This window comes from Triturus cristatus, chromosome 12 (assembly GCF_964204655.1).
Source record: "Triturus cristatus chromosome 12, aTriCri1.1, whole genome shotgun sequence".
In the NCBI taxonomy this organism is placed as follows: domain Eukaryota; kingdom Metazoa; phylum Chordata; class Amphibia; order Caudata; family Salamandridae; genus Triturus; species Triturus cristatus.
The window spans coordinates 319,043,479-319,069,086 of NC_140595.1; positions in this window are offsets into that span (position 1 = coordinate 319,043,479).

Genomic DNA, 25,608 nt, shown 5'->3' on the forward strand with positions numbered 1-25,608 from the left:
GGGGAGCTGCATGGCCCCCTTCTCCGAGCCTCCACAGGCCCCAGGGATTCCACCCTGGGGCAGATATTTATTGGGAGGGGTCCTCCCCTCCTTATGCTTTGAGAGACCCCGGGGAGTCGACCCCCGGGCCAATATTAATATTTCTGGGGATGGTGGCCACATGGCGCCCATCCTCGAGCCTCAGGAGCCAACTCCCAGAGCTGGAAATTTTATGGGAAGGAGGGCACCGCGGCCCTCCTCCCCAAACCTTAGAAGGCCCCAAGGAGCCCACCGCCAGGGCTGAATTTTAACTAAAAGGGGAGGAGGGCCGCACGGCCCCTTACCCAAGCCTGAATAGACCCCGGGGAGCCCACCCAATGGATCAATTTCTTTAAGGGAGGGAGGCCATGAAGCACCCTTCCCTGAGCCATTAATGGCTCTGAGGATGCCCTCCCCTATGGCCAGCTCACAAGATATGTCCCGGGGTACCCACCATTGGGACATAGCAGCGTGGGCAGGGAAACCTGTGTTTGTTCTCACTTGGTGGAAGCATTTTTAAATCTCCCGCCAAGCTGGAGCAAACACCTAATCCACTCCCAGTGGGCGGGAGCTTCAAAAATGCTCCAGCTTGCTGGGAGTGGACTTTAGATTTGTTTCCCTGGAACAGATCTAAATATTGCTCCAGCATGCAGGGAGCAGATTACCAGCTACTCCCTGTGGGTGGGAGTAATGCTGGCTCCTGCTTGATGCAGGGAGCTCGCTAGGGCCACCGCGGCTTAGGGCTCCTCCAGAAGCCCTCAACGAGTATATGGTGGGTGCCCTGGATGGCCGCTAAGGCACCCACCTTTTATTCTTTAGGGCCTCAGAGGAAGAGGGCCACATGCCCCTCTCCCTTTTCAAAATGGTGCCAACCTAGAGGATCGGGTGCCAGGGCTGAAAGCCCGGGAAGGGAGAAGCGTGCCCCCCTCCACCTTTAAATGGTGCTGGGCCAGGGGGGTGGGGTCTCTGGGCCCAAATCGGACTGGGGAGGGAGGACTGCATGCCCCCTCACCCTTGTAAAAGATGCCGGGCATGGGGATGAGGTCCCTGGGGCACAAATCAGCCTGGGGAGGGGGGCTGCGTGCCTCTTCACCCTGTAAATTGAGCTGTCTCACACAGCTCCTTCCCCTTTGTTTAAATAAGTCGCACCGGAGATGGGGTCCCTGGGGTCACGCAGCCTCCCACCCTTAAATAAATGAAAGGTCCTGTGGGACGGGTCCCCAGGGGCAGGCACTTTCTCATAGCCCCTATTGCGCACAGCTGAAGGTTATGTGCAGAGTATTGACTGCAAGACCTAAAGGGGTGAAACATACGTTATGTATATTTTAGTGAAACAGACCATTAAAAAATACCATTTTAAAATCAAACCACTGAAACTCAAAAGTTAAAGTTATAATAAGTAACCATAACTTGCGTACTTGCATGGCACATGACCTCACATATTACATCACTAATGACATGTACTGTGTCATCATTGATAGCATCACTGATGACAACTGAAATGACATTGTTGATGACATCAATGTGCTTGGCAAGTGTTCAAATTATAGTTCCTTCAGTTAACTAGAACTAGTGAATATGTATTCCCATAGGAATAGAGTTTTATGTTTCACTAATATTTTTGCAAATCTTCACAAAACTTAAAAAAATTAATTAAAAACCTTTGTACTTCTGATCTCTTTCCTGGAAAGTTTCTGGGTGATCCATTAAGGGCGGGCAAAGAAAAAAAAGAGACTGTTAACAAAAATGTAGTTTTCCAATCATAAATCCCATATGAAATTTTGGGACGCGAAATTACTGCAAAGTTGTTACTCACTAAGAAAGATTGTCCTTTGTGATCTGGTGCAAATCTATTTAGCTCTTTGAGAAATTCGAGTTTAAATAACTGCTCAGCTGTTCATGAAGCAGTTAATAATAGTAATATCTGGGTGAGTGGTTGATCCCGCACCAACATAATAAAAAAATAAAAAAAAGCCTTCTGATTGGCCTAGGGAGCTTCTTTTCCCATCAGCATTTTTGGTACCGCAGGATTTGTACTGGTCCCGATGTACTGAGCAATCTGATTGGCTAGAAGAAACTTAGCGGAACATTTTACAGCCAGCAATACAAGACACAGGGACTTTGTCCCTCGGACATTCAGACCCCCCTGGCACTCATAGGGGGTGTTAGGCCCGACATCCTAGGCAAGATATGCCCCCAGACCTTTTGCCTTCACGCCCTTTTTCCTGCAGAACTCTGTTTTGTTGACATTAGGATTCTGTACATTTTTCCCCTGCTAAACAGTGGCTTGTCCTCTCACCTTTAAACTTGGGAAAATTGGTATACACCCAATTGGTAAATTTAATTTACTTGTAGGTCCCTAGTAAATGGTACCACATGTACCCAACCAAAGTCAAAAACCATTCCTTCTAAAACTATTCAAGAAACGGGCATTAAAAATGAAGTGTTACAATTTCCCATCTTCGCATTGCTTGGGACAGAAATTTCATTATAGGACCAACAACTTTTGGTGTGGAGCCCATAAAGCAAAATGACATAGCATCTTTGATTGTTCTGATTCCCTCACTGTCAAAAATATGTTTCAAGTATCTCAAGTGGAGGTCGAGAATTTCAAGACAGAGACAGAAAATATGGTCCAAGAATTCTGGACCCGTGTGATATAGCCGGCACAAACAGTCAACTCTTCACTGTATTTTACATTGACCGTCAAATTCATAAAAGGGTAAATGCAAGAGACTGAAGTGTAGAAAAAGTTTCTCTTCTTTAGTACCCATATTAAAATTAATGTATGATTGCTGTTGTGAAGACTATATTGCCAGTGCATACCTTGAGTTCGTATATATTTGCTAGTCATCTCCATATCTTGAATGCAACTAGATAATCCTATTTTCCCTTTTAATAATACCTTTCGAGCTGCCTTGGCCATTTTACACATGACCACCAAGTCTAGTAAACGGAGGTTACCCAAATCGGTCTTGATAGAGTGTTATTCAAGCAGTGAGCTTGTAACAGGCTTGAACAACTCCCTCTAGATGTAATTCTTTAGAGTGTTGTCCTCTGCTAAACGGCAATCCATAAAATAGTGAATACAATTGATTATTGCCTGGGCAAGCAGGGGTAAAATACCAAACTCTAGTTTCAATTGACTCTATGGCATTGCATTCCGTAGGTTGAATGGTTGTCTGATGCAATTTAGAAACGTTGTTTCAACCTTTCTCGCTATATCTAATGTCGTACAGACAGACCCATAAATGAGTAATGGAAACTATTTATGTTGGAGCCATCACTCCCCCTCCCCATTTTGTAGAGAATATCTTAATTGCACCCATTACTACTGCCACTTTATCATGCAGGTACTTTAAATGGGCCTTCTAACTTAATTTATTTCCTAATGTCAGACCTAGATAAGTCCACGTAGGATCATAACAACCAAATGCCATTTTCTTTGTCTTGTTAACATTGATCTGGCGATTATTAGCCATGATAAAAGAAAATACCCTAGTAAATGTAGTTTGTAGACCAATCTGTGTCGTGGATAAAATCACTAGATCATCTGCTTAAGCCAAGCACTGAACTTTTATGCTTTCCAATTTGGGTGAATCACCCCACGTTTCAGTATGACCTCAGTTAAATCCGAGATGTACAAACTAAATAATACAGGATCCAAGGTGCATCACTGTTTTAGGTCATTAAAAATGTAGATTCTTTGGGTCATACCTCTCCCCTCAAATAGTTTTACCCTAACCCATGTGTCACTAAGTAATGTAATAAGAATCTTTAGTAAACCTTGTTCAATTCCCCAAGCTTTCAGTTTGGACCACAGCTTCAATCTGTTGACCTTTTCAAAAGTGGTGGATAAATCCATTAAGCATGAGAAAAGATTTGATGAATTGTTTTGACAACCTTTCTGAGCCAAAAAGGATAATGCTACTAAGTTATCTTAAAATGAACAATTCCACCGAAAACCTGTCTGATGAAAAGATATTAGCTTTAATTCATCCTCACACTTATGAAGCTTACATAATATGTATTTTGCCTATATTTTTCCCTTTGCTTGTAATAGTGAGATCAAATGATAACTTTGCTCTTTTATAGATGGGATATAAAATTGAATTCTTTGAGGTTGGTAGAACAGGCCCGCATAGATGACTGAATTAAATTTAAAAGGTAGGGGGCGTGGCCAACCATAATAGCCGTACTGACATGTTCTGATTAGGCTACGCGCCTCGCCCAGCAATCAAGGGCCACACAGCATGCCAGTGACACCTGAATTGCACAGGAAACTGGCGAGGGGCGTACTGTACTCAGCGGACACATTGTCACTGGCCACGACCGCTTAGATGAGCGGTAATCTCGAAAAGACTCAGGCCGGAGAGGAGGTGCGGTGAAGCGGACAAGATGGCGGCTGCGGCTCTTATGATGTGATCGATCCAAGTGGCCTGAACTGCGTCTGCCTGGGATGGCTGGAGGGTTCCCACTACTTGAGCTGTTATGTTGCCTGGAACCCCGGGGACAGTGGAGCTGGAGAGGGGCCGGTCCGGAGGCACAGTCAGCTATGTACTGATTTGCAGGGTGGCCGTGACCGACTCTGGTGGCCACAACGAAAAGAGGACATCGGATTTCACCACGGCCCAGGTGGGAGTGAACATTAGTACCAGTGAGGAGAAAAGAGACCCAGGGGTCCCCCCCTCGATTCTTACCCTGAGCCCAACGAGTAGCGATCGGAGGAGAAGATGCCTGGTGCCTGACCCTAAAATGGTGCCCGGAGGGCCCGCACCACGCTGAACTGCCGCTCTCCCTGGCTGACTCTGTGGGGGAGGGCGACCTATTCTGACGGGACCCCGAAAGGGCATGATGGTGAGATGACGGTATTACAGACTTGAAATCAATATGGCCAAATCATAGCAGCTAGCAGGGGACCAGAGAGGGAGCCCTAGATGATGCTACATTAGCCCTCGCTGAGGGGAAGCTGAGCCCACTCTGTCAAAAGGCACCGCGGTGGAGCACGCATCTGTGCGGCTCCCCCATCTGCAGGTTGTGTTGCCCCGGCTGAGAGCCTGTACTGACCAGGGGCGGCATTGTGCTGACTGAGGCCTTCGCCATATGCCCCCTAAAAAGGCCCAGACCAACGGAGTCTCAAGATATTTTGCTCCAACGGAGCCACGAGCAGAGAAGGAAGTGGAGGCCCATGCGGAAGGCAACATGGAGCTCATCAGGAAAGACCTTCTGGAGATGTTGCGGGAGTTCAAGAAGGAACTCAGAGAGGACATCAAGGCAGTCATTAGCGCTACGCTACATTTGATGCGATCCGTTCAGAGGTGGAGTCCAAGCTGATCTCTATACAGGTGGATATGGATTTGGTGGGCACACGCACCCTGGATTTGGAAACGAAATACCAGGAGCTAGAGGAGCGATTGACTCCCATGGAGGAGGGATCCTCCAACCTGAATGACCAACTGCACGCCGCCCTCCTAAAATGTGAAGATTTGAAGAATCACTCCTGTAGAGACTATAATAGAGGGAGAGACCTGGAGGAGGGCAGTGAGGGACCGGACCTGGAGGCGTTTATGGTGGGCCTCTTTTCCAGCGTCATAGGAGACGACAGCCCGGAGGTCAGGTTGGAATGAGTACACACAGTAGGCCAGCGCCTAGCGGGTGAGCGCATGCGCCCAAGGGAAGTCCTGGCCAAATTTAGCTCCCTCAAAACCAAGGAACTTGTTCTACGAAAAGCTAGAAACTGTGACTATCACCTTCCAGGGGGTCACATGCTCGCTCTTCCTAGATGTAGCTCAAGCCACATTTGCCCGCCGGCAACAGTTTCGACCGGTCACCGCGGCGTTGATGAAACGCCAGATCAAATACAGATGGACCTATCCTTTTGGCATCGCCTTCTCATTCGGCAACAAGCAATGCCACTTCGAAGTTGAAAGGGGCAGTGGCTCTGCTCGGCTTAGCAACAACGACAACACAGAAGACCTCGACATGGGCGACTGCGGAGCAGCCACGGGAGCACCACCAGTCGAGACCCTGGCAGACGCCCAAGAGGGAGGGCAAAACGTCAAAATGACAACCAGTGCTGGACTCCTGAAATAAGACTCTTTTTCTATGTGGTGTGTGACCCTCAGTCCTATGGCCATCCAGGGACCTTGTGCTTGCTAAAACACCACTCTGCAGCTGGAACTCTGGTCCAGGGGCTGGGGATACAAGACAGTGACGGGCTGGGGATACAAGACAGTGACAAGCTGGGGACTCCTTCTCCCATGTACCTGGGACCTCCGCAACCACCCTGACCCGGGTATGAGAATGCTAGAGACTTTTGGGTGTCCAGTGATCCGCAAAAGTGGGGCTCAAGGTGTGGTCCTGGACGTGCCCCTGGAGTCACCAGCAGTGAAGATTTTTCACCACCTTGGAGACTTTGTGGTTGACACTTTTGTTCATGTTTTGTTGTCTTATTATTACCGTGGTACATGTTGTATGGTTCTACATTCTGAAGGGGGTGGTGCCGGGGCATGATGAGTGACTTCTAGGGTGGACTGTGACCTCCCCACATACGCTCTAATGTCACTTAAGTATACGTCCTTGAATTTTAGGGGGCTAAACTTCCCCAATAAGAGACAACGCCTTTGAAAGTTTTATGGGGACCATCATGCCCACATAATTGCGCTACAGGAACCCATCTGAAGAAAGGTGAAGACCTCCATTTACGGCATAAATCTTACCCACTGATTCTCCAGTCCTCTATTGCCACTAAACAAAACGGAGTCACCCTCCTGTTACACTCCTCAGTGCCCTTCCAGACCCATGACATGAAGTTGGACAAATCTGGGAGCTTTTTTATGGTTAAAGGGGTTCAGATGGGTCGTCCATGCACTATTGCCACGTTCTATGCCACTAACTCTGGGCAATCAGACTCTCTCCTTACATTTCTCACAGCACTAGAGGGTTTTGCTTCAGGGGATATCATTTTAATGGGGGATTTCAATCTTATTTGGGACCCGTCTGTGGACACTACTCATCCACACAGATCAACTTTAGGAGTCTTCACTAAGCTGCTTAAATCCACACTGCAAAGGCTGGGGTTGATTGATATTTGGAGAGCGCTGAACCATTCAGCAAGTGACTACTCCTTCAATTCACACTCGCACAGATCATATTTTAGGATAGACCACATCTTTTTGAGTCAGTCACTCCGCCAAGCAATACTGACAGCTAAATTGCATTCAATATGCTTATCGGATCATGCACCACTGGACATTTTGGTCGACTCGCTCTAAACTTAAAAGATGGTATTTCCCTAATATTTTTAGTAGGGACAGGCTTCTCTGGGAGGAATTGAGAAAGTCAATCAAGGACTTCTTCACCAATAATGACCCTAAAGACACCTCCCGCTTAAACAACTGGGATACCTTTAAGGCTGTTATGCAGGGCAAATACATCGCTCTAGCCACCTCCTTGCAGAAGCAACACACCTTGAACCGGCTGTCCTTGGAGGGGAAATTACAAAAAGCTGAGAAATCTCACACGGAGGGCCGGTCTATAAAGGCCCAGAGGAAGGTAATGGCATTAAAGGGCAAGCTCCAGGCAATCTATACTAATAGGGCAGAGAAGACCCTTTTACACCTCCAATTCCGAGGGTATGATGGTAATGACAAAATTGGACTTCGGCTGTCGAGACAGCTACGGGTAAAACAAGAGAAGGAATACATCAGACAGATAGGCGATGAGTTGGGCACTTCTCACTACAGTGAGGAGGGGAAGGCAAGTGCCTTTCGCGAATTCTATAAAACACCCTATAAAGCGGACCCCCTAGATGAGCAGGACCAATCTCACTATCTGGATTCGCTTGAACTCCCCAGTCTCCAATTAAGTTCTGCGGCAACCCATAACGAGGGACGAGATCCAGTAGGCGATAGATGCTTTAAAACTCCAGAAGGCCCCGGGACCTGATGGCTTCAGCGCTCAGTTCTACTGAACATTTGGCGCTGAGCTAACACCCCATCTGACAGATTTCTTTAACGAGATAGCGACCGCTGATCAGATATCTACATCGATGGGGGAGGCGTTAAATCACTCAGATCCCTAAAGCAAGGAAAACCCCACAACTACGCACCTCCTATAGACCTATAGCGCTTCTGAATCTGGATGCTATGCTATACTCTGAGATACTCGCAAGCAGGCTGGAAAAGATCCTTCCAGACTTGAGCCATCCAGATCAGTCTGGCTTTATCAAGGGGCACCAGACTAATAACAACTTACGTGGGATAGTGCATCTAATCGATAATGTCCAGAAAAAACACATCCCGGTGGCCTTGCTATCACTAGACGCAGAGAAGGCCTTCAATCGAGTTGATTGGTCCTTCCTGAGGTGCACCTTTTGAAATTTCGGTTTTGGTGAGACTTTTCTGGGCATGGTGCAGGCCAATTAACACTGTCCCAAGTCTCGGGTTCTTGTCAACGGGGTAGCCTCTGACGTTTATAATTTATCAAGGGGTACGTGACAAGGCTGCTTTCTTTCACCCATGCTTTTTGTGCTATGTATAAAACCACTAGCTGGGCGTATCACAGTTAACCCAGAAATCCACAGGATCAAGTTTGGGCCAGAAGAACACAAAATCTATTTGTCAATGAAGTTCCGCTACCCATTACAGAACCTCGTACCTCTCTCCCAGCTATTCAAGCTGAACTCAATAACTTTGAGAAAGTGGCAGGTTTTAAGGTTAACCTCTCAAAATCTTTCTTATTTAATCTATCAGTGTCCCCGGCAGAGATGAATGCCATTGCAGCGTCCTTGCTCTTCAAGTGTGTCCACAAATAAATCACATATCTGGGCATTAAAATGACACCTAACCCATCAGATCTGTATAAGGCTAATCCCCCCCTTGTTACGACAACTTAAAGCAGATTTCAAGAAGTGGGGCCTCACATACATTACTTGGATTGGTCAAATAAATGTGGTTAAGATGAATGTATTGCCTCGGCTACTTTACCTATTTCAGGGCCTGCCGATTACCGTAGATAGGGAGTTGTTTTCTGAGTACTGATATAAGTATTTGGTAGGGTTGTAGGGCCCGCTTACCCTCAATGCCTATTGACCAGATCGTGACTTTCTGGGGTGCTGTCCTTTCCATTTTTCCTCCTCTATTATAGAGCAGCCCAACTCTGAGTTATGACCGAATGGTCCCTCAGGGCCTTGGACAGATATTGGCTCCATATGGATAGGCTGGTGGCGGGCAGAACCATATGGGATCTTCTTTGGAAACCCAAGCAGGACAGACCAAAAAATGTTTACCTTATTAGCACCCTTACAGCTACTACTCTTAAAGCATGTGATATAGTCACCAAGACTTTGTCCTTGACGACCTTCCTGTCCCCCTATACCCCTATTCATTTCCATCCGCCTTCCCCCCTGCTCAGCAGGAGGGTCCCTTTGACAGATGGAGGCTGCCTAATGGTGTCAGACATGTTTGTCCCAGGTGAATTACGCTCCTTTGAAAATTGTGCCGCTATTTTAAACTCCCACCTACAGAAAAATACCATTATTTTCAGTTGAAAGACTGGCTGTGGCAGCTTCAGATGCAACTTGCTGCATCCAGGGATCTGCTTCTGATAGAGAGATGTGTGCAGACTGGGGGAACAATGAAGGGCTGCATCTTGTTTCTCTATTCTCTCCTCCTCACGGCGAGTCCCTCTTGGACCCTGTGGCATGGCCTTTTGGGACACCGTCCTGCAACCCCCCATAACAGTGAAACAATGGAGCTACCTATATAAAGATATCGCTAAATATGATAGGGCCACGTTTTTAAGAAAAGCCCATTATAAGCTTATGTATAACTGGTACTTATACCCCCCAAAACTACACTCTCTTTTCCCAAACGCTCCAGACAGATGTTGCCGGGGCTGTGGGATGCTGGGTGATTTTCACCACATATGGTACGACTGCCTCACCACTCAACCTTTCTGGATAGAAATTCTCTGCCAGATCAAAAATATTCTAGGATACCCTACACCAGACTCACTTGAACACGTCCTTCTGGGGGCACACAATCCTAGCCTGAAGCATCAAACACTGGGGTATCGTTCCATCATGTGGCTTTGTCCGGGGGCAGCCAAAATGGCAGTGGCAGCTGCATGGAAGAAGATGGAGGCCCCCTCCCTCTCTCAGTGGCACGGCTCTAACCCTTGAACGCATGGCTGATATCATGGTGGACGGCCGTAATGGGTTCGATTATATATGGAGTCTACTGGTGGGGTACCTATCGGAGGGTCTGCCACTCTTTGCCTGTGGCCCCAGATTGCGGGCCCTACATCTCTTTCAAACGTAGTGAACCCTGACCCTGCTGTGATACCTCCGGGGGCCCTAGGTTTCAGGTTTTTTTGTGCCTCCCCGCCTGTGCGAATCCTCCGTTCACCCGCGCCCAGGAGTGGTGGAACCCCCGCCCTTTCCCAGGGTTGACCTTTGTCTGCCCTAGGGCCTCCTCTGTTCTTCATATCAAGTATGATAAATGCCACGGGATTGTTTAGGTATTTATTACTTCTTGTTTATATTGTAGGCTCTTGCTTATATTGTAAAGGTGCACTGAGAGATATGTAGATGGTTTACAGATGCAAATTGACAAAGGAGAACGTTGTACCTGAATATATTATGGCACATGCCGAGTACTTGTGGGGAAGATGTGTGTTGTCTTTAGTTACCTATTGCACTTGGCTTATGGTAATGCTATGTTGAGCCTCACAAGTTGTTAATCTTTGAAAATGCAATAAAAAGATTTTGACAAAAAAAATGTAATAGGTAGAAGAGAGCCCCATCGTGATGGGTCATGTTTCATGAGCTGTACTGGCAGTCCATTTGAACCCGGAGCACATGTGAATTTTGAAGAGATAAGTCGTTCAGTTTTTACTTGTGAAATAACAGTCTTCTAACCCTGCTCCCTCTCCTGTGTTAGATGTATTTGCAGCCACATGCACCATGATAGTGCACTAAAAAGACAAATATTTCACTAATCATTGGTGTAGGAAGGGTACTCCTGGCCCTGTTACAAGCAAGGAAAACAGGTCCCCATTGTCTTGAGTAGTAAAATACAACCTTAATTTTGTTGTATGGGACCCTTAAACTTGCTGGGCCCCAGTGCGACTGTGCCTGATGGACCATGGAAAGCTACATGCCCGTCACTAAATTGTATTGGACTTTAAACTTGGTCACTGCTGTAATACTATGGGTCTATGTCAGCGGAATGGGATCTCTGTGTGCAGCTGGGAGGGAAGAGCGATGTTTATATTGACATCGAGCATTGTGCATCTACCCCAAAATGTGTGTTCTTCTTAAATTCAAGTTACAGGGCCCGACTTTCATTTAACAGGAAAATAATTTTCAATAAACACACTTAAAGACTTTTTTTCATATAGTAGATTCATTCAATAGAACCTTTACCATATTTAAAATAAAATGTGCTTTTATCTCTATCCAAGCAAATTATCAATTTAATTTTTTGTGGTCACAAAGTAAAGTTCATACGTATAAACAGTTGCTCTGGTCTGCTTCTCCTCATTATTTAGTTTGATGGGGTATTTACAGTGCTTAATTTGAGCTGGTGTATGCCAGTGCTCGTACTCAGCACTTATTTGTAAACACTCGCATATATTAATGAGAATCCACCACATGGTTGTGCTGGCTGCCTATTTTTTTTTTATTTTACCAGGGGACTTCAGTAGAGTGATTAACTATTTAATATTTTTTTTAAATATATACAAATAAAACTAGGACTTTCAAGCCATCACTGGGGTTTAACATTACCTAGACTAGTCTAACATATCACAGTTGTTTGATTGTAATAGTTAGGAGGCAATGCTGGTGCTGGTATTCAACAGAAAGAGCTGTTGGTGGTGCCGCTTGAAAACCGGGACGGTACGCGGTTTGTCAATGACTGCAGGATTGATTTACTCCCTGCACGGGCCCAGACCTCCAAATATAATATCTTCATCGTTGTGAAAACTTAAATGATCCCATATCGTTATCTATAAATTGTCTTAGTTGGTAATGAACTGTGTTACCTTTTTTTTACCCATTCAGAAGTCCATCTAGGAAAGGTATTATCTCTATCCTAGGATCTTTGGTCCTATACCCATACTAGACCTATGTTTGAGTACATTGCGCTTCCCCATCTTTGACTGCCACCTTGAAGGGGAACTCCTCCATCATACCTGTTCTCCATTTGTGTTTACAACCCTCTCTAAGTTGGATTTGGGCTCCCTGAATATTTTTTCCTTATTGTTGGATGGCCTCTGCCACCACCATTTCATCATGTTCAGCGCCCTGATGAAGGTGGCTTAAACAGTCTGAGCTTTTCTTCAACTAACCGCTTGTTGGTGCAATCTTGACCTCATTATATGATTGTATATGATCTAATGTAGGTGAAATTGATATACGTAAAGGATGCATACTGAATGATATTAATGTAGCCCATTTCTGTGGTACATGTCAATGGACGAATAGGTCTATAAAATGATGTTAGTATGGATTTTGGTGTTATGCATGAGTTTTTGTGCTCGATATGGAATATAAAGATAGGGATCCCGAATCGCATTATAAAAATAAATATGTACTAAATAATAAAATCTGTTTATAATCGGTCTGTTTCATGAATTTGATTATTTTCGGGCCTGGCACTTAATTTTTTACAAATTAAGAACTGGTTTTTCAACCCTTATTTAGGAAAAAATGAAAAAATTCATTTTTTTTTTCTTTATACATTTTTTTATTTTAATACAGCACCATAGTAAACATACAGTTGTTACTTGAGGAATAATCTAACAGTCTTAGTATTATACAAATTCATCAAAACCAACTAAATAAGGAAAATAAAAAAAGAGGGACCAAAAACAGACAGAGAATCCATTTCATCCTAAAAACAAGAGCAAACAAATTCATCATTATTTTGGGTACAATCGTAATTCATATCAGATACCCATATTCTAAGCCAAAAAATAATGAAAATCTGCCTATTTGAAATAAATCAAGATCTACTATCATTCAAATCCTCCTTCCATCTATAGCTAGGCGCCCAGATGCACCTGCCAAGCTTTTTCCCTCTCTTACCCTTTCTCTCATAGATCCCTTTTTCAAGATTATAGGTAGCTAGCATTTTAGCGAGCCCTTGCTGAAAAGTTGGGGCTGCTTGATCCAGCCAGGCAGAGGCAATGCAGATACATAGAACAGCCATGGCAAGGAACAGGAATTGGTAAAATGGATCTTGCATTCCCTTAGAATTGATCCCCAGGAGCATTAAAGCTGGATTAAGAGAGACTTTTAAATTCAGTGTTTGGTCCATAAATTTTTCAATTGCTCTCATCAGGATTTGCAGCCGAGGGCAAGTCGAGAACATGTGAATTAGATCAGCATCCAAGCTATCGCAGCGGGGGCATCTAATTCCTTCCTTTCCCCCCCATTGTGCTATCCTAGCTGGCGTATGATATAGTGAGAAAATTGTTTTAAAATGTTGAGCTTGGATCCCCGCGGAGCACGAGATAGTTTGGCCCAGCTCCAGAGAGTCAGAAAAGTTATCTTGATCTATGCCCAGCTTGTCAGCCCACTTCTTCCCATGCTTATCCAAATTGTCCTGTTTGAATAGTGACAGTTCTGCATAGATTCTCTTAATAGTGCAGTTCTCCCCCTCTCTTATAACGTCAATAATTGTAACTTTCCGAAAGCCATTCGGCCCGCCCTTTTCCCCCCCTAAAAAATGACGCAACTGAAGATATTTTAAAAAGTTACTTTTTTTGATGCCGTAATCACGTTAAATGGAAGAATTCCCTCCGGCCCTATTAGATCCCCTATCTTCCGGAGCCCACAACCCTCCCACTCCATCAATATTGCGTCAGAGAAAATTCCCGGGAACGTGGGTTTTCTATATAACTGAGTATAAAAGTTAATACTTCCTAGGCCAGACTTTTTTTTAAACGCAGCCCAGATCTTAAACGCAGCCACCAATGTTTTAAATCTTGTTTTTCTTAAATAGCTGGGCTCACTGAATTTCATAAAGCAGTTAGCAGCATCTTCTCCTAGCAATAACTTGTATATATCTGGTGACCCTGTATTAGTCCAGGGATCCCCAGCACTCCTACCGAATAGCCGGCACATGTATTGAAAGGCCTCAGCCCAATAATACATTTTAAAGTCTGGGACTGCCCAGCCTCCTCTTTCCCTTGGCAGTGACATATACCTCAAGGCCCTCCTTGTTTTCCCATGAGCCCATATAAGCATATTCACAATGTGTTCAAGCACCATAAACCATTGTCTCTCAAATTCTAATGGTATGGCCCTAAAGAGATAAAGTACTTTAGGCAGGAAAACCATCTTAACCAAATTACAACAACCCACCACCGACATACGAAGATTATACAATCTATCAAAATCTTTTTTACCCTTCCCTATTACTGGTTCGATGTTTCTCTCTACTAACTTCCCCAGTTCAGGTGTAATATCAATATCCAGATAGACAGCTGAGTCAACCACCTGCGGGTCCTCCAAGTCGGCCCCCCTATTTTTAACTATCTGTGTCTTCAGTCTCTTTAGTGCATACCCGACAACCAAGCCGAAGGCTTGGGCTTCTACCTCAATTGCAGCTAGGGCATCTTGAGGGTTAGAAGTAACAACAGCGATATCATCCGCATAAGCCAGCGCTTTTGTTTCCAACCCATGAAATCTCATGGGGCTAATTCTGTTACTAGCCTCCAATTTCCTGATCAAAAGGTCAATGTACAAGGCAAAAAGGAGAGGCGAGCAAGGGCAGCCCTGCCTTGTGCCTCGCTTAATTGTCACAGGTGCCGTGTACCCCCCGTTCAGTCTAAGCCAGGCCGTTAGTACTTTATATAGAACATGAATTGCCCTCATAAAGCCTCCCTCAATGCCATACTATTTCATAACCACCCAAAGATAATTCCAGGAGACCATATCAAATGGTTTTTCGGTACCCATGAGTATCAAAGCCATGGGGTCCCCTGAGACTTCAGCTGCATTGAACAGGGTTATAACCCTACGGATATGTTCTGTAGTCCCCCTCCCTGGAATAATCCCGTGCTGGCAGGGGTGGACTATTTTCCCAATTATATGGTTTAAAAAGGGTTGCCAGGGCCTTAGAAATCTTTTTAGCATTGCTATTCATAAGCGTAATTGGCCTATATGAGCCAGGTTCTCTAGAGGGCTTACCCATCTTTAAAAATACTATCATATCCACCTCGGCCCACGACTCGGGAACTGAACACCCTTGCTGGCCATGATTTACGGTATCAACCAAATCTGCCCCAATTACCACGAGAAAGGTTTTGTAAAACTCTAAGAGAATCTGATCCGGTCCAGCTGCTTTCCCAGAGGGAATGCTACCTAGTGTGCCAAATATCTCTTCCTGGGTCAGTGCAATTCCAAGTGCCTCCCTGTCTTCAGGATCAATACACTGCACTGGAATTCAGCTTAGATATCCTTGAATTAGGCTCTGCTCCCTTCGTTGTTCCTCGCTATAAAGATTTTCATAAAATCGGCGAAATACTTCCTGGATCCCTGGTGAACCCTCAATTAGATTCCTGCTACTGTCTATTATGTCCCGAATCTCCCCCGCCAGGCTCTTTTATCTCAGTCGGACTGCCAGGGTATGCCCTACCCGCTTGCTGAACTCATAGCAGTGCTCCCTCCTGGCCAAACATCTCTCCGCTGCCTTAGTTGCCGTGATATCTCCTATTTCTGCCTTGACAAAAGCCAACCTGAGCAGTATGTCATCCAATAAATTACTCATCTGGATTGCGACAGTGAGCTCCTCCTCTACCTCCATCAATGTCTTACAGAGTATTTTCTCACGCTGACCCTCCTTCTTCTGCCGATACAGACTGTATCTCAGTGTCTCTCCTCTGACCTGGGCTTTAAACGTATCCCAGACCACCCTGGGACTAGCGCGCTTCCTATTAATCTCTCAGAACCCCCTTGATCCATTCATTCATATGAAGCACATACTCTGGATCCTTTAGCAGCTCTCTTTCAAAGGTCCGGACCCGCTCCGGCTTTTCTCCCCCTGCAAGGGTAATTGTTAAGATTAAAGGGTTATGGTCTGAGATTATCCGGGGGTGTTTCTCTATTCTGCACCTCGAAATTAGCGAGTGTGAAACAAAAAAATAATCAAGTCTGGTTACTAACCTATGAGGTGCGGAAAAAAACGTACGACCAGGACCATCGGGTTTTTGACGTACCCACACATCAGTAAGTGCGTTGTTCTGCATTTGGTGAGTGCTCCAAAAACATTTCTCTTCTGACCCCCGTAACTACCTTCCGCTCCCCCACAAAGCCCTCCCAAACCATTAATATTAAAATCCCCGCACATTTTTACTGGGGTAGGCCATGACGCTGGCTCAACATCCAAAAATTCTAAAAGTTCGGGGTCATCCCCGGTTGAGCCATAAATAGAGCATAAAGTAAATGTATCCTCATGTGCCATGCACTCTACCAGCACCCAGCGGCCCCATTTGTCAGCCATTTTCCTCTTAAAAACATTATCGCTTCGCCGGAAAAGGATGGCAACCCCTCTCGTCTTAGTGCTGTTTGGTGTTAATAATATGTTTAAATCCAAGCTGCTCATGACACTTCCTCTATTACCTTCCATATGGCTCTCTTGAACACATAAAATATCTATACGTAGTGCTTTCAAAATTATTGCGGCTCTTCTTTTTTTGGCCTGGTCAATAAGGCCAAATATATTAATTGAGGCGACTCGCAGACTCATTAACTAATATTAAGTACCTTTCCCATCAACATACCAAATTTATTAAATCTTTGCTCTCCTGAATCATTTCTTTGATCACTCATTTGCCTTCCCATTCGATGCTTGCTTAGTATATTAGACCTCAAGTACTGTGCTGTACAGTGCTGTAAGTGCCCTCCCCCACCTCCCGACCAGCCTGCCCCACCCTCCGCCAACCCCCAACAACCCTCATGAGCAAATAGGTCAAACATGACCTATATGTAGCAGCCATAGCTCACATCTCAAGTCGTTGCAGATTTCCTCTCCCCAAACACCTGATACACCACTGTGTTCCACTCTTGACTGACATATAGAAAGAGAAAAGAAGGGAGGGAGGAAGAAAGAAAATAGAAAAAAGGAGACAATGAAGACGCAAAGGGGAGAGTTTTTTGCATTTACATTGATCAGTAGAATTCCCTAAGCCGTACCCTATTACAAATATGAAATTCTCAGCTTACTCTATGACCTTCTTAAGTCGGTCACTCACCTCCAGCTTTCCCCCTTGCATCTTTCAACTCAGTCATATATTCCTGTGCCTTAATTTCTGGAAAAAACATTTGCACCCTTCCCTTTGTGATAACTTTAAGCCGAGCAGGAAACAACAGATATGCTTCACAGCCGATCCCCTGAACGGGAGTTATCAGCTGCCGAAGTCTCCATTTCCTTTCGACCGTGGCGTGACAAAATTCGGGCCGAGCGAAGAATATATGGCCCTCGAATGTCTGTTTTGCATCCGATCTACCTCTGTCCAGAATAGCCTGCCGAAGGAGAAAGTTACCAGGATATATGAGAATGGCTCTGGGCTTTTCCCCTTGCCCTGCAGCGTTACCTCTTCTTTGTGTCAACGGGAAGCGATGCGCACTCTGAACCTCCATGTCCCAGTTCCATTGGGCGACATCAGGGAATGCTCCCTTTAAAAGGGTTACTACAAATGGCATGATGTTTCCCCCTTCAGTGTTTTCGGCAATGCCAACAGCCTCACATTATTTCTTCGCTGTCGATTCTCGAAATCTTCTAGCTTCCACATCACATCTTCTGATTGTTTCTCGTGCGACTCCTTATAACCCTGTAGTTTCCCAATTTCCTCCCCAAAGTAACAGTTCTTTCCTCAACATGGGCTACCCTATTTGCCATATCTGTACATAAGTTGTTTACTTTCGGTTGGGACCCCTCCAGTTTTTTGGTAGCTTGATGTGCCCTGTGGCTCTCCAGTCTTGTTTCTCCCTGCATCTGTTTTAGGGTGGAATACACTAGGTCTAACAATGGTGGGGCAGAAGAGTCGACTAAGCTAGCAGATCGCCCCGGTACTGATACCTCTCCTCTTCTCCGTAAGTCTGGCTTGTAGCTGAGTAGTCCCACTTAAGTTTACGAGCTGTTGTTGTTGCTGTATCCACCTTGAAGGGGCTGGCTCTGGATTTAGACCAGCGTTTCTGCATGAGGGTCTTAAGGCATTGTGTCTTTTGTGTTGCGGGGGAATCCCCAAATGAGTCACCAGAATCAGAACCTTGAGATGAGTTCCCATCACTTGTGAGCAAGAGATCTGTGTCATCGTTAAGAGAAAATAATGTGTCCCCCTCTGGAGATCCCAATGCTGGTTTAGGCCATAATGAGATTTGGTTTTGCCCTATTGTTTTTTCTCCTAGTGTTTTGTCCCAAGGCACTAGCACATCCACTTTAGAAATATCAGGTATAACAGATAAGAGGCCATTAACTTTTCCAGCAGCTTCTGTATCAGCTTCTAAATCAGCTTCCAAATCAGCTTCCAAATCTGAGGGCGATCCAGCAAAGCCAAGAACACTGCTCCTGCTGTCTTGCATACCACTTAGTGGTTCCTGCTGCCTGATGCAGCCTGTAGTCCAGGCCGATTAGCAGGTTCGTCCACCTCCTCCTCCTGCCGCCCCAGCCCCAGCTCCAATCCGGTCTGCTGCTGTACCACCACAGCAGGCGGAGCCAGACCTGACTCAGCTGTACTGCTTGTGTCGGGCTCAATTGAGCCAAGATCGTTCAGCATGCTGTTTGCAGCCGTGGTGGCGGCAGCAACCGAGAAAGCCTCTGTCAGTGTTGGTTGCCTCAGGGAGCTTTCCCCTCCGGTCACTCGCTGCTTATTCCGTCCCTCCGTGCTGCGGTCCCACAGCTTGCCGCCAGCCTCCTCATTCTTTTTCGAGGGCACACCGCGCCAAGTTTGGCCCAATCCGAGCACAGCCGTGGCGGCCTCCTTCTGAGGTTCTTTCACCGATCCTTCCTTCGTGGGCTTATTTGTTTTTGGCCCCATATTCTTACCGTAAATCGGACTCCCCTGCGATGCCTCAGCAACAGTCCCGATCTCCTGCAGCAGTGCTTTAACAATCGTCGCTAATCCCCTTGATCTCCATTTGGAACCACGGATCAGCACCCACCCTATCAACTGATCAGACAGGTAAGAGTGCAGCGGCATATCCACGCCTTATCGCCAATCCATTGTGCTGGTCGGGGAGAGAGTCTCTGCAGCAACTCTCACGGAGGTCAGTCGGTGGCCATCTTGCCCCGGACAGCTAGAAACTTTTTCCAAAAATGATCAATTTCCTTGATTGAATCCAAAGATAAAAATGTTGCATATGGGTTATATCAAGAAAAACTCAGTTCATATATTCTGTTTCAAATAGATACTTCTTCTCAATATCAAGTCTTCATCAGGGTAGTGGCTAAGCTTCAACACTTCTCAAACAGAGGATTTTGTTTATGTATTAGACTTGGGATAAAGGAAACCTTAGTTCACATTAGCTGGCTTAGTCTAAGAAGCACAGAAATCTCAGAGAAATTGTTGTAAGTGGTGTGTCCACCCCAGGGCGGATGATCCTTAACAACGACACTTCACCAACAGAACCTGAGATTACAGACAGCACTTTTAAGTTTTGAGGATACCGTTAATGCGATCTGCCTCCTAAAATCAGTAAAAGCCCCCGGGCCAGACAAAATCCCCGGCAACCTTTGCAAATCTGAACCCTTAGTCTGGGCTAGCTATGTCAACCTCCTGCCCAATGCTATCTCGCCTGGTGGGTAAATTCCTGATTCATGGAAGGGGGCTGAGATTATCCCAGTTTTCAAAAAGGGTGATCCTTGTATTCTGTCTAACTGCAGGCCTATCAGCATTATAGCTAATTTACAAAAAATAATTGCAAGGCAAGTCCTTGAAAAATTATTTGAGTGGGTAGAAGCAGATCACATTCTATCACCACTGCAACTGGTTTCCACCCGAAGACAAGTACCTCCATCCAGTTTTTTAGAATTGCTCTGCTCTACTGGAAATATGAACCATCGCTGAAACAAAGGCTACATGTAGCCTTCATAGAACTTAGGGCTGTGTTTGAACTCATATCCAGTGAGAATCTCAGGCAAGTTTTGATTGAAATGGATGCTCTGGGAAATTTGGTCAAACTCACTGCAAGGCTGCATGACAAAAACCTCTGGGGCAGTAGAGGGTAATTAACGGACTATGTTCCAATTCTAAAGGGCAAACGCCAGAGGTGTGTCCTTGCTCTGACCCCATTTACCTTGTACATAAATGACATTATGATTGAACTGATGGATTGTAGAAACGACTCACCCATTCTAAATGATAAGAAGGTAACCATATTCTCTTTGCGGATGATTCACTTCTCATCTCCAAAACCCCAATGGGGCTCCAGATCTTAACTGACAATTCATGGGGTTCTGCAAATCTGAAGACTTTGAGTTGCATATGACAAAAACAAAATGTATGGTGTTTGGGACCAGAGCAGTTAAGAATTACCTAGTTAGAGCAGGTGCTGATCTGCTGGAAAAAAGTTCACACTAGATTATCTTGGGGTCAAACTATCTGAAAATTTCAATTGGAAACCCAACTTAGCAAAAGTGTGTTGTTGATCTAGCACAGAGGTAATGCTAAGCTCTGTCTTCACCAAAAGACATGCTCTTGCTTGGTTTCCCCTGAACTTGAAGCGTATCATGCTAAAGTTCAAAGTGCTGCGTCTTTTGGCACTGAGATGTGGAGAAGTGCTGGCACACAGCAAGTAGCCACTGTGGAAAATAATTTTGTTAGATTACATGTCCTGGTCCCTGCCAGTACACCCTCATTTCACTCTTTTTTGATCTTGGTATTAAAAGAATCTCAGATCGGTTAGCTCTAAAGCCTTTAGTGTATTGGGCACGCCTTTGGTAACTCTGGAGCTAAGTGAATACAGAATTTCCCTTAGAGAAATAATGCACTAGAGTAACGTCATGAAGATTCCTTGGCTCAAATATGTATTTAATTGGCTGCAAAAGCTAGGATTGCTAATATTGTGGCATAACCCCAGAATTATCTGTAAAGCGAGATTGATGAACTAATGTCTCACTTCTGGGTTTACGTTTCTGAACAGTATGCTGTGAATGACTCCAGTGGTCACTTGACCAAGGTTTCTTGAATTTGAGGTGTCACTGTGTTTTGAACCATTTCTGGACATTGTTACACTGCCACTGACTGAGAGCTTGTATTTATGCTTCCGAATAGGTACTCTACCATTGAAATCTGCCACAGGCAGGTGGAAGAACGATCTGGGTGCTAATTTGTACCCTGCCTGTGGTTTGGTTCCTCAAACAGAGGAACAAGCCCTGTTCTTCTGTCCAGAGTAGCTTGGTTCCTGCCGGAACTGGATTCAGCCAGTATGGTTGAACATGGGGATGACTCGTTATTTACTTGCCTGGAGGATCTTGAAAAGTGACCCCTCTACCCATGTCGTGTTTGCTGTGAGCCGTACCTGACCAACGTATGATAGAAGCATGCATAACATCTATCCCATTCAGTTTTCTGAATAGTGAAACTGTTTACAATTATGTTACCCATGCACAGTTTACGGTCTGGAACTTGATGTCTTCTGATGCTTTGTATTATGTATAGTTTGCACCCCTTGGTATTGCACTGATTGCCTCTTTGCACTTAGACTATCTAGCACTTTAGCGAACCGGATGAGTTACAACTATTTGCACTCCCTGGCTTTGAATCAACTGATCTCTACATGTACTGTATAATGGTGACTTTGTACTTTATGTCTTTGGACTGGTGAGATGGGTTCACAATAGAATGCAAACTTTGGTTGATCTGTTTTTTTATATGAAGAAGTGTTGTGTCTTTAATCTGTTTTTAAAGTTCTTATTATTTTTGTGATGAATAGTCTTTTTACTTCCTGGATGCTATCTTAGTTATGACAACCGAATAAAATATTTGTTTAATTAGAATTTGGTGTGTGTGTTTAACAAATCAACCATACTATGTTGCAGCACATATATCAACTTCCACACAAAGATTTCTAATATAATTCTGCTACTGGTCTCACCTAACCTTTGCTACCATTCTGTACTTTCCTCAGTTTATATACCCAATAAACTCCCTGGACAGCCACAGCTTGGGATTCTGCTACTCTGGCATCTTCCTGGGGTTTGTTTGCCTTCAGTCTAGGATGGGCTGCCGTGACCAAACCATGCCCCTATTCTAGTCGGCATCCCATGCATTGTGGGCGGAGTTGAACATTTTTGTCAGGGTTGATTTTAGTTTCCAGCCTTGACCTGCTGACTGATTGGCTGTACTTCAATTACTATATCAACCAATTCAGTCTCCCCTCAAATCATTCTCTTAACCTATGTATACTTATCAGTCCACTTAGAGTTTAAAAGATCTTCTTCCAGGTTAGAGCTAACTAGATTTAGAGTTAACTATTTTGCCCAACTCAATGTCCCCCAACTCCTGTGTGGACAATAATGACACCATGGAGCTGCTCTTTGGAAGTCAGCCTTTCTTTCACCATCTTCTGACTTCCTTCTTTAGTCTACCCATGGATACACCGGATTCCCTTTCTGTTGTGATTAGGCCACCATTTACACCAGTATGGACAGTGTGTTCCAGGTCATCAGTTTGAGCAGTACATAGTTATATGAAAATACATGAAACAGTTCATGTAATACAATTTGAATGGGATAGAAACTGAGATGACATTCAAGTTTTGGGCTGTATTAACTACCAAATGTGTAATGTGCATTATGACTAATTTGAAGCTTACTCATAATATTATTTGAAACAGCTGAAACTTATATTTCAATGAGCTGTTGGGCACTGTGTTATGTCTTCTATAAACCTATTCAAAACTCATGCGCAGTGTGCCGTTCTTTCATCTGGAGCACCTTTCTACATTCTATCAGTACTACTTCATGCATCTTCAGATAAATATTTCATAAAGCACTTTAATTGTTCATTTTATTGACTGTTGGATATGTTCTTTAGCTTTATGCGTATACAATATTATAAAAATAAATTGACCTCTTGAGAGTTGCTAGAATACATTTATGAGTGACTGAGGCAACTCCTGTAGCTGTTACTGAATCTGTTACCCAGGTTGCTAGGAATACAGGATGAACCGATTGTAATAGACAGCGTGTGGCTGTTGGAATATTGGTTACAGCCTCCGTACACCAAAGTGTAAATGTGGAAAAAATTCTACAAGAAATTTAGGAACCGACTTGCAGCGCTGCATATGTTTGATTATTCCAGGAGGCCAAAAATGAAATGGGCATGCAGAGTACACTGTTATTACCTAAAAGTGATCACTGGAAAGAGTAACACGAATGTATGGGCATAGGGATTGAAAATATCTCTCAGCAGAAGTGATTTCCCAAGGGAGAGGTCAAAGACTGAATACCTGTTCTCGCTCTGCTACCTTCTACAGCTAAAATGTTATTCCAGCCACAGAAAGGCTAAATATCAGAAGTCTAAGAATCTTGAATGTCCTCATCACCAATTAAACATCTATCCATCAGTGCCATTATGTCTGCACAGGTATCTAGACAGGTGCCTTTGTGCAAAGTTGGGGCCTTCTGGCAGGCATAAATGGTTCCTGTCAGGTGCGTAGCCTGGGGGGGGGGGGGGGTGTTTCGGGTGTTACACCCCCAATGAATGAAATATTTAAAAAATAGTTGGGTGCAGGAACTTTCGGTTGGGTCTGGGAATGTGTCTGTTGGATTTCATCGGGGATTTTTAAATATTCACCCACACAAAAACACTCGCACTCTGGTCTCTGTTTTGAAGGTCTTACAAAATACTGTGTTTTGGGTGCCCCTCACAATCCTCACTCTTTTCGCTTTCCACTGGGCCTTCAGTCGTACTCACGCTCTGCTTCTCATGTAATGATTAACATGATATGGCAGCGTGATTGTAGAAAAATCTGAAGCTCACACCCCCAAGTCCTACTGCCAAGCTACGTCCCTGGTTCCTGTGTGTCTATGTTTATTTTGAATCTATGCGGATATCGGTCAATCTGTCCTTCTAAATGTATGATGCCTGACCCTCTGTGTTTTCATCTGTGTGAATGAAACTCCGTCTCTCAGTTGGTCTACAGTCCGACATACAATGCCTGCAGCAAGCATAAATGGATGCAATCTCTTTACCTTTCAAAACATCCACACAGGTGTCTTTACAAGTTCAAAACGGCCCCAATTTGCACGTGTTCCACTTCTTTTATTTTGGTGCCCGGAACTACTTTCTGTCCCAGGCCAACCCTGTGGGTGTTTAAAAATCTGTGCATGGCTCTGTCTACATGTGCTGCTGTTTCAGAATATACTCATCTGTGAGTGATTTACCTAAAGAAAATATGTATCCCTGATTCCCTGAGTGCACATGCACTATGAGAAAGCCAACTCTGTTAGCTTTGCCAGTGCTTATTTACATCCACATCTTTCATTCTGTGATTTAGCAATAAGCGCCCCTCTATCTAATTTGCCTCCTGAGTGAATCCCTGCTAGCAGAGTCATACATAATCATTTACTAACACGTCCTGAGCTTAACATATACACGGAGTGGTCTAGACCATTTCCGTTTTACATTTTTAAAACAGTAGACAGATCGATAAAGAATCTAATTGCTGTTCGATGCTAATTCCATCTCGAGTACATACTTTGACCCCTGGGAGACCTTTTTGTCTGTCAATTTGCTGCCGCAACTATTACACGGCACGGCAGGAAAATATGTGCCCGGGACCTGGATAAACATAATCTTTAAAAAAATGGACATTATTTAAATTCACAATTACAAAGAAATATCCATTTTGCTTGATTCTTTGACCTCAATTTGCCGAGAAGAAGTCTGTAGAATAGAGAGGCTATGATGATGGCTCTGGGTCAAGCAATGGCGAGAGGACGGACAAGGAAATGGTGAATGAAAGTGATGTTCACGATCCTGCACGCCTTTAAAATGAGCTAACTAGCCCCGTTCGCCTCATCCACAGGCTTTCACTTGCAATCATGAGAGTGATGGATCTGTACAGAGCTTAATACGGCAAAGTGCATCGTTTTTTCCAGGGCTTTATTGCCAAAAGCCTTATTTTGAGTTTGGCGGGTGTGACACTCCATCACAACATGGAGGATATTCCCTAAGCCATATTGCAAGTTTCACAGGTTATAATGCAGGGCCCGCACTAGGCCCACCAGCATGGGGCCAGCACCTGTTTAACACACCATTCCTGCCGATTCAATTGAAAGAAAGGCGTCTCTTTGCAACTGGGCCCATGAGGGGGAGGGGCCCCTCCCTGGGCCTCTTAGGGATGGTGCCCCCCTCCCTGGGCCTCTTCGGGATGGTGCCTCAGTTGCAAAGAGACTTATTTGCAGGTTTGTCCTGCTGTTAGGCCTGCGGGACACCCATTATAAGCACCTTAGTGTCCCACATGTTTAACTCTCAGCCCCCAAGGGATTCTCACACTTTCAGCCCCAAATGGGCTGTAAAAGAGGTGCTTGTAGGTGGCTGAGAGGAAGAGCTTCCCGAGCCCAGAAGGTG